Genomic DNA, 16,058 nt, shown 5'->3' on the forward strand with positions numbered 1-16,058 from the left:
CTCCCTTCCCCAGTGTTTGTCTGTGTGTGTGTCAATAAGTTACTTGATCCATGCTCTTGCACCAGTCTCTTGAGCTTAACTGCCTGAGAAAATTTGGAAGCATGAAAGCAGTCGATCTTTGTGGGCTGTTTAAAGTCTCCTTCTATCGGGAAATCTCAGGGTTTGCACAGCAAAAATCAGGGGAGAGAGAATGAAAGGAGAAATGAAAGAGCTACAAATTGTATTAACACAAAAGTCACAAGTAAAAAATCACTATGATGTATTAAAAGTACTTCCCCCTACAAGCATTCCTATTTCCTCCTTAACTTTCAAGCCCATAAAACACATGAACACTGAAGGGAAAATGGTTTGTGCAAAGCTTACTGAATGCTCATTTACTACCAACACCGATAGCTGCAGACACTACAGCACAGCAGCAGACACTGCCCCACAACTATTGCTGTTCACATTGCACCAAAATACATACAGCTCAGACATTTTCAGTAAATTTGTTTCACATTTTCCCAGGCAGCTCTTGAGGCTGGTTTCCTAAAGAGAGCTAACCACCCACTCCCTCTTGGCAGCACCAGCCCATGGTCCTGGGGTGATACGGTGGTGAGATTGTCCCCGTGCTCTTGCTGAGGTCTCTTCCCCACCCGAATTTTAAGGTGAGCTTCAGGTCTCCCTGCTGCCTTTATTTGGGGTAGAACAGACAGCATTTTTAGAGTGATATACTTACTTTAATACTGTCATAAACAGATTTTATGGCAGCAGAATCATTTCCAGCCAAACCTTTGGCAAAACATAAAGAATCTGCACTAAGCTTATGACTTCTTCTATGATGTCTCAGACATAAAAAGGGAGACTAGATTTTTTTTTGTCTCATATTGAGTGCCTTTCTGAGATTCTCACGCACATGCTGTTTTCCAGCGTAATCCTTAAATATTTCTTAGCCTCAATCCATTCACTGTGCCTTTAAACTGCTTGCTTTGGCATCTCTAATAACACCTCTTCTGGCTCATAGAAACAGATTGTACTTGGCACTTTTTCTTTCTATCTTTCCACACTATTTTTTTTCCAGAGTAAAGTATATTCAGGAAATTATATGCTACTTTGAAAGTGGGTTTACAGCTTGACTACTAGAAGAATCATGGCGTAGAGGAATTTCCTTTTGAGTATCTTCTCAGAGTTGGTGTTAGTTTGGGGGTGGAGAAGTTAGTGAGGAGGAGAAATGGACAGAAAAAGAGCAAAAGAAAAGGGTTTGGTGCTATGAAATGGTTTATCCAGATAGCCTAAATCTTGCCACTTAGCTGGTACATTGGCTTGTGGCTCACAGCAATACTGCTGCATCTTCTGAGAAAATGAATGCTTCTTAGAAAAGTAAGATTCCATTTTATTGTTTTATACATGCCTTCTTAACCATTTTGAGTAGGCAGCTGTGGCTTCGCTAATTTTACTACTGTGCTTGAGGAGTTGTTCCTTCTTATTGCCAGGGCCTGCCACTCAGACCATGCCAGGCGGGAGGACAGCGTCTTTTACTGTTGATACCCTTCTCACATTTCCTGCTGTTCTGAATATTGTTACTGGTCTCAGTTTCCAGTCAGATGTGGATATGCATCCCAATTTGCAAAAGGAGCATTTTGGTATATCTTTTTATATAATTATGGTCTGCTTCATTCTTCAACTTGGATGAATGTGAACCTGTCTAAACCTCCATACCCAAACTCTTCCAAATAGAAGCAGACATGAGAGTATGAGGAGTCAAATTTGCAAAATGAAACTTGCCCTGACTACAGCCTAACACAAAGGAACGTGTTTTGGTTTTGGATTGAATTATATTAAACTCTTTTTTTTTTTTCCTCTCTTTGGATATTCTTTTTTTATATTCTAGCTGAATGCAGCATGAAGAAGTGACTAAGACTCCCCTTTACTCACAGAGTAATAGCTTCATGACAACTCTCTCTGTGAGATTTACACTCCATGTAATTTCAGTCCAAACCTCAAATCTACAAACCCGTTCAACTGCTGATGTTGAACCTCTTTCAATAAAGAACTTGAATCTAAGCATTTCTTGTCCCCATGTTTAAAGTATATGGATCATGTGTAAAAGTAAATTCAATGAATTAATTGCTAAAATGCTGTCTCAGTATTCTAAAACCAAGTTTATTTTAAAAGGGAAACTCTATTAGTAATTAATATTGATGCTGTTTGATCTCAGAAAATCCTGAGTCTAGGGCAATTCAAAGTGCACAGCATATAAAGTTAGGGATGCATGCTTAAACTGAAAATAAAACAGAGGATGCAAAGACATGAAAAATTGTCAAGAAATCTGGAAGAATTCACATGTTTATATAAGTTCCTTTTGAAAAAGAAGTTATAGGAAATACCGAGCTGAGGATTCCAGGGGGACAGGGAAACTGTAAGGTGGGAAGACCAGGAATATAACAAAAATGTGAGTGCCTTCTACAAGAAATATTTTTTATTTGAAAGGCAGCAAGGAAAAGAACTCAGTGGGTAAACTTTGCCAAAAATTAGAGCATTTCTCTGGCTGATAGAGCACCAAAGCAATATAAAATGGAATAAAAGCTGATGAATCACTGTCATTTCTATTGGTAAAAAAGCAATACAAGATCCTTCAATGTCAACATTAGGTATGAAATGTGTTCCTTGCCGTATTAAATTGCATTTTATTGAAACAGCCAAGGTAAATTTTAACTCTTGACTACTCAGAGTGTTCACTTTTATGCTGTATGGCACAGAGCATAACCTTTCTTGTAACGAGAGGGTTCACAGGAGACCTATTATAGGCAACCTTGTGGGATATCACATGCTCCATGGGGGTCACATTCCTCTCTCACTGGAGACCAATGAATGCATTTTCATATAAGGAGAAACAAAGAGCAAGGTGAGGAGAAAAGGCCAGGGGAGTCTCTGGGAGAGGAATGGAGTTTCTAGTGATGAGCCCTGGAGCAAAGTCCAAATGAAAGCTGGTTGGCCTGTGCCTTGGCATCCAAGACTGCAGGGAACAGGGAGCACCACAAGAAAAATGAGGGGCAAAATCACAGGATGGGTAAACATTATTTACCTTTTATTCTTACTAGGAGTTTATTAAAGGTAGGAGTTTATTAAAGGAACTCTTGAGGAAACCCTAAAAGATGTGTGAGGCTGAACAGGTACCAGGGAAGAAATGTTTGTGAAAAGTAGGCTTAGGGTTGTGACTGACAAGAGTTGTGAGTAAAATGTTGGTGGGTGAAAGATATATGTTAGAGCAGATAAGGAGTTGTACATTGTTTTATTGGGAACTTGAGATGCTTTATAGCACTAAAAGAAAGGAGACAATAAAACTAATCTGCTGGAAGACATCTCTAGACACCATGTCCCTAGCATGGTAATACAGTATTATTACCTAGTATCAAAATGGTCTGAGCATCATAAAACATTGTTTTTAAGATTCTTTTAAAAAAAAAATAAATATAGTCCTCATTAACTGGGATTTTCAAACATTTAGAAATATTCAAAATATGATGATTTTAAATATCTGTTCTTACTGTGATCAGAAATACAAATAAATAATACCACTGTCATGTTGATGTTGCATGTCAGTTAATCTACTAGGGGCACATGCAAAATCCACTGAAGGTGATAATACAAATTCTACCTGGTCCGATAGGTCCTTAGTAATTCCATATACTTCTCGTCACCTTTCTTTCCATGCACAAGCATTCATTTTTACACCCATTCTAGCTTCTAAACCCACAGAATACATTTATTTTTCCACCTATTAACAGTGCTTGCTTATTGTCCTTTTGTATGACTGTGGCTTTTTTAAAGACATAAAATGATGCATTGTCTTTGCAAAGGGCCTCTCCACTGCCCTGATGTTCATTACAGAATCCACACACCCATCACCCTCCTATCTGCACCATCTTATTTGCCTGAAAGTAATATAATTACATTTATATGCCATCTATTTCATCTGTGTTTCGTGCTAGTTAAATCAGTTTCTTATGCATTTGTTTCATGCAGTCACCACAAATTGATATGTATAACCTATGCATATATTCATCTCGTCAAGTATTCATGTACTGGGTTCCTGTGTTCATTATTGACAGAAATTATTCATCTTAACGAATCCATGGGAACACCAGAAAGAGCATATAACACAAAAATAACTTAAATTATACAAAATGTGCTAGGAAATGTGTGTGTGTGTGTGTGTATGCTTGTGTGTGTAAAACTAGCTCAGATTAAAAAAGAAGCAAACCTAAAAAAACCACTTGTGCAAGTTGGTTGGATGTGTGGATTTATAGAGCCCTTTTACCTTTCCAGCAGCGTGATCAGAGGGACCCATGTGCCAAGTGTACAATTCTTTCAGAAAAATAAGCAAACAACATTTTGCATAGTCATTATGTAGTGGCTGGAGCCCTCCCCAGTACCAAAAGGGGAAATTGTGACCACTAACCCTCTTTAGCTCTCCAAGTGTATTCAGTGATTAAAAAAAATAATGCTAGGAAATGCATGACAGATAATGGACCTGTTTGGGGTGGTCTGTGAGGACGGTGGTTGTGGGTTGGCTGGTTATTTTTAAGAAGGACTGAGTGTTCGGGTTCAGAGTATATCACCAGGCAGTTTCACCCAGCTAAAAGGAGTCAGTCTTTGCTGCTGAACTGGCTGTCGTTAGAGTAGCAGTACCCAGGATTTACACTACATTGCAGTGGAGCGCACACCGGGGGATTGGTGTGCATGAAGATGGAAGGGACTGTACTATGGTCACTCTTGTTAGGCTGGTCAGCTTTGCAGGACAGTGCAAAGTGGCCTGCAGGCACGTCTTACAACTTGCAGCATATGTAGGATGTGTGGAGGATAATGTTTCTGATATTATGACAAGATGAAGAGAAGCAAGGTGCCATGCTGAAAGCTCCTTGCACTATTTTCATGTGCTAGAACAGGAACATCTAGTCTCCTTGGTCCAACTATCCTCTCAATTAATTCAGAAGCTTTTTAAGGAAGGGTTACCTAGACATACAATGCTCTATAAAATGGGACTTTGACACTTGAGTGGATTGGCCATGTATTGCTGATTGCCTCTTTTTACTGCTTTGATCCCAAGATCTTAAAGCACTTTATAAATATTAATGAATAAAGACTCAGAAATATTCAGTCATTGTGTCTATGTTGTTGCTCATGTCACAGATGGGGGCAAACATATTAAGGTTACAGTTTATTCCACCTTGCTTTACATTTCTGTATATGAGTGAGTTATTGCAGTTCTCCTTCATATTCAGGGGACAAAATGAGAATTTTTAAGGTGTGACTCATTTAATCTATTTTATACATTTATTTATAAGGAAAGGGATGATGCTCTATAAGTATCTGTTTTTCTCCATCAACTACAAAGGGACTCTTAAGGTGACTCACTCAGATTTAGACATCTGCATTGTATGAGTCTGTGTTTGCTAAGACAGGAACCATGGCTCAGTTTTAGCTGAGCCCAACTGTCCTATTTTCCACTACCATGCTTTGACTATACAACAAATACTGCATGTATTGCAGAAAGTTCCCTCATATTGTATCAGTGTGTTAGATAGCATCTGATATGAAAAATAGGAAGATGGTAAATCTTCTGTCAGTATTCAAAAACTAAGAAGTTACTGGTATATTTAAATGTTATTAGACCAGCATCAGTCCCTGGAAAAGAATGGAAAAGCTATCACCAATTGTCATTATGGAAAAAATGTAGGATTTTATAAACTGTCACTATATTCTTGGGGAAAATGTTATCAAACATTGAGAGGAAATGGCCTCAAGTTGCGCCAGGGGAGGTTTAGATTGGACTTGAGGAAAAATTTCTTTCCTGAAAGAGTGGTTAAACATTGGAACAGGCTGCCCAGGGAAGTGGTTGAGTCACCATCCCTGGAAGTATTTAAAAGACGTGTAGATGTGGCACTTAGGGACATGGTTTAGTGGGCATGGTGGTGTTGGGTTGACGGTTGGACTTGATGATCTTAGAGGTCTTTTCCAACCTTAACGATTCTATGATTCTATGAAACAAATCCCTCATAAATTTTTTAAGCTTGGCTGGTAAGAGTAGTCACATATATACTTAAAATTTTGCAAAGTAGTTAAAAAGCACTGCAAAATATAAAGTTTAAATTAACACTAGTAAAAAAGTTAGCTGTAATCAATCAAGATCATGTCAATGGTTGAGTATTTGACTGAGAAATTTCATGGCATTGCTATGCTGGAGTGAATGTAATGACGTCCAAAAAGGTCCTTACCAATGTTGGTGCTATTCAGTATTTTCTTAAGGATCTGAGAGAAAATGTAACCACTACTGTTAAGATTGGCAGGCTAGGAAGTAAGAACAGGAACACAAATTAGAAGAGTAGCCTGAATTGCTTCATAAGTTAGAATCATTCAAGCAAAACATATCAGTCCAATCAAACATTCAGAAATATCCCTTATTAGAAACAGTGTGTACATCTCTCTTCATTGACACACAAAGATGCCTACTTTTCACTAGAAAGGCAATGAATGTGGAAAAGATTTAGGGATCTTACTGGAGAAGCAAGTCAACACCAGCTCCTTTTGTGTTACTCTTGTAAATGAGCCAAATCAATCCTTAGAGCAGTGAGTAGGAATATGGAGACTAATTTCATGTCTGTGATAAAGAATGGATGAAAATAACCTCAGAAATTAACAATACTGAACAACAATGTCCAATCCTCTTATCCATACTTAAAAGGGAATTGAATTCTTGCAAATGAAATATTGAAAAGAGTACAGAAAAAAGACAAAAGAAAGATCTAAGAACTTCAGTTCTAAGCTTGTTTAAATGTTTTGAGATCACTGTCCATGTTTCTACAGTAATGCTGCAACATGCAATGTAAGTTATTTTCAAGTGCTAAAGCTCTTTGCAGCCCCCTTGGATGCAATGTGCTTATGTGTATCATTGGTGTGGGGAGAATTATTTCTTCCTATAAATATCTTTACAGGGAGAAAATACCAGGGATTAGAATTCTAGATTTTTGTTGAAGATGCTTCTCAGAAAGTTTAAAAAGTAAGTATCTCTAAAATGAAGGGAAGACAGAGAAGAGAATGACAAGACTCTTCCAGTTCTGGATGTTCACTTGGCTCACAAGAAAGCTGGAAACTCTGGATAAAGTGTCCAGTTGATTTATGCCTCAAAGACAGACTTCAGGTTTTGGCTGCAGACTAAATAAAGCTGTAGGTTGGTATTACTATCAATAATTTTCTTTGTCTATTTCTTTGTATTCTTGAGTTAAAGCAAACCATGAGTTCAGCGAAAGTAGTCTAGTCTGTACCAGACTAACATAATATGTTGCCATTGCTGAATTTAAACTTTTTTATTAGGACTACAATAAAGCATCTGGTATGATGGGAAGGTATTAATTATGAGAGGAAGATGGGATAGATACAGAATAATGACAGAAATGCAGAAAGGAATAAATGAAAGATTACAATTACTTGAGTTGAAAGAAACAGCTATTGTTTTCAATTAAGATTCCTACTAAGAATCCTGAAGGTCTGATCTTGGGACTGATTTTATCTAGTATTTAACATTTAGCATTTAGTATTTTCATTAATAATTTCAGCACAGAAATCAGGAGGCTGTTCATTAAACTGCTGATGACATAGAGGTGGCAGTTATTCTTATCATAGAGGATCATTGGAAGAACATACAGGAAGAACCAGTTGACCAGGAGATCAAGAGAACCGGAAATGTGGTGAAATAGACTAGTACTATGGTCAAAGAAAGTGGGGGCTAGCAACAAGAACTTTTGCAAAAGGCTGTTGCTGTAACATAGAAGAGCCAGATCATGTGCATTAGACAAACACAGGATGAACTTCACCTGACAAAAGAGATACTGCTGTGAAAAAAAGACATTGCAGTCATCATATGCATGTATCTGACAAGACATTTGCAGTAAAGAAGACCAACACTAGCTGGGTGAAGCACTGGCAAGAGCTATCTAAGGATCTTAACATATATATGCCTGTCTTAGAATGAGGTTTCATCTTTTCCAGAGTTGACTGCTTATCTACATTGGCTATATAGATGGAGCTTCGGGTGAATGAAGACCTAACTTTCAGACCATTTTGCTGAGATCAGTCCCACGCCTTGGCTCTCAGTGACTGCTTAACAATACAGGGAAAACTACCTTTCCACCTAGAAAGATAGTGTTGGCATAAGAACAAATAGGTATAAACTGTCCATAAAATAATGAGGTTCAAAATGTGCAGAAGTTATATAAACATCCAAGGAGTGAGAATCTGAACAATATGCCCAGTAGATATGTAGGGAGTCAACAACCTAATTTTACAAGGGGATATAACGAGCTGGTGAGCAGATGCTCATTGTCATATAATTGACCTCATGATAGTAGGGTCTGGAGTCAATGGTGTTTTCATTCTACATTCTCCATTTCTCTCTTTGGAACAGAATTGTTACTAAACATATTTGTTTGTTATTAATTATTAATTGTTTATACATCCATTGTAAGTGAGGGAGATTCTTTTTTAATATTATATGAACATTCTAAAGTTTTATAGGCTTTCTAGCTGAACAATGTTCTTTCCAGGAACATCCCTGTAACAGCACAACATTCTCTTTCAAAAGCCGTTGCCATCTGACTTAAATAATTCACATGCAGCCACAAATGTTCCATTTTCTAAAATGAAACGTGATGGTCAAGCATGCAGAATGTTTTCACAACTTCATGTAGATAAAAGCTACCTGATCATGAAGGAAACAATCCTTTTTTTTTGTGTCTGGAAATACTAGCACATTCATGTGGAAGTCATCAAAAATGTATAATTCTTCATACCCATGTTTATACTACTGTATTAGCTTTCTGCTGATTTACGTGAGGCAGAAGATAACTATGATGAAACACAAACTATGTCACGAGGCAATGTGTAATGAAACTACAACAGATATAACATACTTCATCCTGAGGTACATGCACATATTGCCAGAGAAATGGAAATGGAAATCTTATCCACTGAAAAGGTTGCAACTTAAATGGAATTGACTTGATAAAAATGTTGATTTTAGCCATTTGAGAGTTAAACATCTGAAGTAAACCAGTGATCTCAGCTTCTTCCCTATATGCAGCAGAAATAGATAAGCATTTCCAGCAGGTGATTCATTCCACCTATCTGAGGAATTTACCATAAGTATTTGCTCTCTGGTGATGCCAGTCATTTTCCAGAGAGACATACTACCTGATGTTGTTTTATTTATTGCCTTATTTCTATTAAGCTAACATCAAGTGAGGTGAAATCTATCCATCAGTGAAAAAACTTTTCTTTTGCTCCCTACACTAGCTCTTGAATTTAATTTCTGTAGCCACAGGTAAGAACAGGAATGTAGACTGAACCACCCCCATCACTTGTCCAAACCATTTTGGTTATGTCTTCAGCAACCTGCCAGTGCTGGTCTGAGCATCTTGTTCTTCCTATGCTGGTAGGGTTTAACTTTCTGTTTCTGTTACTGCAAATCCATCCCATTTACAGGTCAACAGGACAAATAGCCCAACAGAGCCAAGAAAACACCTTCTTTCCAGGACAAGTGATGAAATGCAATCTCTCATCAAATCATGAGATTTCCACATCAATATTGGAAGCCTTTGACTTCCGGAAAAAGTACCATAAATTGAGGGATGCTTGCCTGTCTGATGAGAATATAACTGATAATGTGATTTGTAGCATCATCACTTGGAGCAATTTATAACACGTTGAAGAAATAGTTCAAAATTTTGTATGATTATTAAAAATTCCACTGCTTGGCCTTTAGCTCCCACTGTAAAGCATCCCAGGATATCTCTGTATGACAACATACTTTCATTCAAACACAGCTTAAGCTCTTTAGGGGCTCAGAAGTCCTCAAGTGTGAGGAGAAACTTATGCTTAAGTGGTTCTGTTAGAAAGGTTAGTTGGGCAGGTTGCCATAATGACATAACTGGGAGGCAAAAAAAAAATATAGTTTACAGGTCACTAATTGCAGAAGACTCTGCATTCTTGATATTTGTTCTGGAACAGTGTAATCAACCATGTCTGTGGGTTTCTTTTAGTTTTTAGCTTGACTAGTTAGAATAAAATCCCTGACTAGCTTTTCTAGCTCAATGAAAATTTCAAAGTCAATTAGGGTGATGTAATACAAATGTAAATGGCTGACTAGAAAGTGGGTGAACAAGGGCAGTAGAACACCTCTCATTCCAGAATATTCTAGGAGTATGAAAGGGAATCAAAGACAGGGGGGAAATCACCTTTTAACAGTTTCTGCTTGGATCACATTACTGTGATAAGAAGAAATGTCATCATGATAGCTGCCATAAAGTAACTATGCAGGGAGATTAACAGACTCATTGTGCCTTGAAGGCTGCAATTTAAACAGTAAGATTCTTCATTTTGTAACCTATTACATTTAAACACTGATCAGGATATACTTTCTGAATAAAAGATTAAGTCTTCATATATCAAAAAGACTTGTCCATTCTTCATGCTGCCACAGTAAGATAGCACAGCTGATGGAAGAGGAAATGTCCATTCTGAGGTGTACCTTTAACATCTGATTATTACATTTCAGTAGCTGATATTTTTTGATGAATGCCTGAACATCCAGCAGAGAGAGGTTTTTTTCCCCCTCTACACAACAGCTGTGCCTTTTGAATCACACAGATTGGCTGAGATGAGGTGACACTCCACAGGCCAAACATCATTCAGCACCGGCTGAGCTCACTAGAATGCAAATGCATCGTCTTGATAGTCTAGCTTGAAAGACATCTATAGTCACGGCACAGATATAGAGAGCAAGGGCAGAGCATGACAGATTGCAGTTGTTGAGGAGAAAAAGACACAATTCCTGGAAATATTTAAGTCTACTGCAGAAGCAATCACCACTAGAACAAATCCCAGTTGCACTGGAATGAGAAGTAGGCCAAAGAACAATTATAGCAAATCTTTGACAATGCACCATGAATTAACTGCGGTTTTGATACAAATAACCTATATTGCTTTCTGTAGGGTCACAGACATAAATACTAGAGTGGAGGAAATGTTGGCTCTTCTACTTGGATGATTTGTATTTCTATAGCCTGCTATGAAGAAGACACAAAAGATTTATATGTCTGGGGATGCTTCTCAAAAAGTAATGTAGTCTAATATCTGAAAGCTATCTAGGTAAATTCCTATTACAAAATTTCTCTGATTTGGGGGAATCCTCTGTTTATCTCCCTCAGCAGTGGTGTGTAGGCACCTTATTCACCCCACAGCAAGGATAAGAGCAGTTTAAGAAAAGGAAAAGTACTGTCTGGACTCTCAGGCTTATAGCTATACTGATATAACATAATGTATGATAATAGGGTAGGTTTCCTCATGTACATATGATTAAATTATCTTCCTCCAGAACAGGGTGATCTCATAGATACTGTTTATTGGGAACAGTCTCTAGCTTACATTATCCTCCTGTGTCCCTAAGTATTCCCCAAGGCTAACTGAGGAAATGGCTATCTGGAATAGGGCAGAATCCTGTCAGGCACTGTGCTAGGAATTTAACACTTATGGACATTTGCACATCAGCACTTGAGTCTGTGCACAGGCTCTGTGAAGTTTACTAGTAAGGTCCTATTGCTGAAGAAAAACTCAGGCAATGCTACACAGAAGCAGTTTCCACCCTCATCAAGACTTTTGATATCTTTCAGAGTAGAGAGTAGCTGCAGATGGCTGCTGCAAAGCAACGTGGCAATGTGGGCTTTGCCAGGTACAAAACTTGCAATAACAGAAAAGAGGTTGTATGTTTTGCTCCCTTTTCATCTTTGTAATTCGGCTTGTGGGTACAGGTGAAACCTATTAAACCCCTGTGGCTGAGGCATTCACATCTCTGGCACGTGCTCACTAGAAGCAGGATGCATATGGACAAGGCATTCCAGTAACTCCCTTTGTCCTTATTCATTGCCTTCCACTCTAATAGGAATCATTGATTAAAAGGGAAGGGTTTCCCTGAAAGGTGCCACACACAAAGTTAATCTGTTCTTCAGTGGGAACTGCACCATCCCACCAGCCAAAACCACTTTCCATAACCTTCTGTGTCTCTCAACAGCAGTGCTGCCAAAAGAGCATAGGTACCTTGTTGGACCATTGAGTAGCTGATAGAGTTAGCCCCTGACTTGTTGATGGCTTTGAAGAACAAGAAGGCTGGTTAAAAATTAAATGAGGTAAAAGATACAGAGAGACTATAAGGTAGTAGGTTTAGTAGTAGCAGGAAGTAGTGGATTTAGAGGCTGTTTTGCTAGAAACAAAGTAGAGCTGAACAGGACTATCTGATGCTTTCCTTCTGCATCACATCACATCTATGTGCCTGTCTTTTAGAAGGAAGTCAATGTTCTCCATTTCATACTCTGTGTGTTCCTATAGGATTCATATATTAAATTCACATTCTATATTGCCTTCTGCTGACCCACTGAATTGGTGGTTCTCTCTCACCCTCCTGCCACAGTGAGCTTTATCACACATGCCCTGAACAATCCCTTTCTAACTCAAAATCTGATACTTTTTCCCAATGGCTCTTTTTCTCCTGAAGCAGCAGTTACTTGCTCTGCCTTATTGTGGGTGTCTTTTGCTTCTTGCTTTACCTAAAATATACACTGGTCAAACCTATCTTGATATTCATGCAATGATTGAGGCTAGAAGGCACTTCTGGAGATTGAGTAGTGCTCTGAGCCACCTGCTCAGAGAAGGGTCAGCTAGAGCAGTTTGCCCAGGATGGTGTCCATCTGGGGTTTGAGTAGGTGCAATGACAAAGTCTCCACAACCTTTCTGGGCAACCTGTTCCTGTGTTTGGCCACTCTGATCATAACAGATTTTTTTTTTTATGTTTAAATGGAATTTCCTGTGTTTCAGTTTGTGCCCATTGCATCCTGTCCTATCAGTGAGCACCATGGAAGTGGGTCTGGCTCCATCTTCTTTACCACCTACCTCCTCCTCAATCAGGTATTTATAAACATGGATAAGATCTCCCTGAGCCTTCTCTTCTCCAGGCTGAACAGTCCTGGAGATGTCTTTGATGTCTTTGATACTTCTTATATGACAGATGCTCCAGTCCCTTAATCTTTTTCATAGCCCTTCATTGAATTCATTCCAGTGTGTCCATGTCTTTCTTGTGTATATCTACCGTAGCACTCAGCTGTGTGAGCTATCCACCTCCCTGATTCTAGTGAGTTCATAGCACTGTAAGTGCATGTAAACATCTAATTCCTCCTGTTTGTTCCCCATGCCGTAGATATTAGTGCATAGCACTTCAGACAAGTACCTGATTGTGCTGTCTTCCCATGAAAAGGGTATGAGTTTCCCCCATCATACTGGCCTCTCAGCACTTCTTTATTTGTGTACATACACTTGGAGTGGGCACCCTTCTGCCCTGTTTTTTTGATTACAAGATCTTCCCTGTCTACATCAGCATGCACCTTCTACTTGCCAACCCAATCCACACTGCTTGAGTACCCTCGATCTTCCTAGAAGAATGCAATTTTGGAAAGATCTGGTTGCTGTTTCGTTCATTTTGAAAAGCTCTCAAAGATTCCCCATATAATGGAAATCCTCCCAAAAGCAGCTGTTCATTTAATAAAAACCCTTTCTATAATGTGGTCTAATCAATGTCTGCAAAGTACTAAGAGACTTCAAAAGCTGTCATCTGAGCACACTCAGAAAGGGTGCAGGCAGATGGAAGAGGTTTTCAGAGTGTCAGGAGACATCCACTGAAAGTTACAGAACCTCTGGAAATAACAGGAGATCATGGCCTTTGTAATGCATTTTATATTTTCTGTGATGTAACATAATTTCGAGAAATAAATTCAGAAAACTAAGAGACAATATTACATTTTCAGAGTGAATTCTGCTGTTTTAATTCTTCTATGACAGCAGTGCATGAGTTTATTCTCTTTCAACATAAGCATCAACCCTGTATTTTAGTGATCATTTGGAAATAAATTTGTGTTTGTTCCACTATTACATAAGTTCATATTGATTCTTCCCTTCCCTTCCCTTCCCTTCCCTTCCCTGCCCTTCCCTTCCCTTCCCTGCCCTTCCCTTCCCTTCCCTTCCCCTTGTAATGACGAACACCATACACCACTGAGCACTGATACACCTCAGTTCAAGTGCTAGAATATTCAACTATATTCCAAAGGAAAACCCTGTCATACTTGGTCAGTGAAATTATGTTCTACAGCACTTATGTGGCCCTGCATGTAATGAAAGAAATAGACTTTAAAGTAGCTAAGGCTTTTGGAGCTTCCTAAATAGTCAAAACTACAGCCGTTGTAGGCACGTGAACTCGCAGTCACCTTTTTTTCTTATTGGCAGGGGGGGGAGACTCTGGAGTGCAATAACGAGAAAAAGCCTCTCTGACTCTGTTGTGGCTGCTTTGCTGAGGGTGGTAGTGACAAGATCAAATGCCATTTTGGCACTAATTGTAAGTATGCTGAGTCTCACTAAGTTGTACAAATACACCAGTGGTCTTATGCTACCGGCCTGCGGATCAGCACAAAATACTGAATGAGATCAAAGAGGTGACGGAATCTACTGAAATAATAAGAATGGATGACGATAAATACCCACAAAGAGCCTGGTCAAATATCACAACAGGACAAGTTTAAGGAAAAAATTCTTAACACCTTAAATGAGCATGTCCTGGAACAGCTATTTTGTCCTATGATATCCAAGCAGAGACTTTTTCCTTACCTTAGTCCTTTCTGCCTCACGCTACAAAAAATGCAAAGGCAAAAGGCTTGATATGATATATCAAAATTATATTCGATATTATTGGAATCTGTTAGTGTGCAACTCAGGTTTAGAAAAGGGAGACCACATAAACATGGGTAGTTTGAAAGTGAGGAAATTAAAACCATCCAACTCAGTGCAGATGCAACATGAGCAAAGCATAGCATCAAGTACTGCATTGTACGTTACAAGGCTATGAGGTCACATGGATGTGAGCGTGTGTTTAACTATGTACACACCTAATAAACGCCTCTAACAGCAACTGTTTTCAAACAGATATTATCAGAAGGAAAACCTTCTGAATTTATCTGGCTTCTTTATACTTTTAATTAATTAATTAGTTGTTTCCATTGGATGGATCCATCATATTACATACTAAGTACCAGTCAGAGCTGATATTAAGTTATCCCTACTATCCAGAAACCGAGGTGAACTGTATTCACCTTAGTCATATTAATTCCATGCAGTGGCTCAATCCATCTCTAATCTCTTTAAATTGCCAGAAAGCTTTCTGATTAAAGATAATATGCACAGTGCTTTTGCACAGTAGGGGAGCACCAAAACAATTCCAATATTTTGGTCATTTCTAGGCCCACCATACAAAACATTTACAATAACACACACACAGAGAAAGAAATGCAGCACTACACAGTAGCACTGCAAGGAGGAATGATAATTCTAGGGCCAAAATATTTAGAAAAGGCCCTTGCTAAACTCTCATATCTAGGTAGCACCTGAAATGAAACTAATGAAAAGGCACCTTATATCATATATCATGCTATTATCTAACAAAACTGCTAAATACTCACTCAAGATCCAGTTCCTACACTTCTGTTAATTATTTAAATATTGTTTGTCTGTTCACTGATTTCAACACCAAAATATTTGCAGCACCCTACTGGGACACAAATACTATGTTGAAGTGATGTTGGTAGCTTGTATGTATATGACATATATAGGGAACTGGAAGTCTTCGTGTGTGTGGTAGATGATGGATGAATGCCAGTGCAGTGGCAATTCCTGGAATACATATGCTCTGTAATGACGAAAAAAAAAAAAATCAAGCTGCCAAAGACATCAACAAGGGGGGTCTATAAAACCAAGAGTTTGACCACAGCGGCACATACTCAAGGTGTGCGTTGACAGGGTCCCATTGCAGAAGTGCTGTCTGTGTGTCTCTGCCGCGTTTCCATCACTGTCTGTCTCAGAAGGAAAGGATTATTGCTTGGTGGCATTGTGATAGAAGTTTCTTTCTCTGCTCACAGTTTGCATCTTATGTA

The sequence above is a fragment of the Pygoscelis adeliae genome, unplaced genomic scaffold (genome assembly GCF_000699105.1).
Source record: "Pygoscelis adeliae isolate BGI_AS28 unplaced genomic scaffold, ASM69910v1 Scaffold149, whole genome shotgun sequence".
Classification (NCBI taxonomy): Eukaryota; Metazoa; Chordata; class Aves; order Sphenisciformes; family Spheniscidae; genus Pygoscelis; species Pygoscelis adeliae.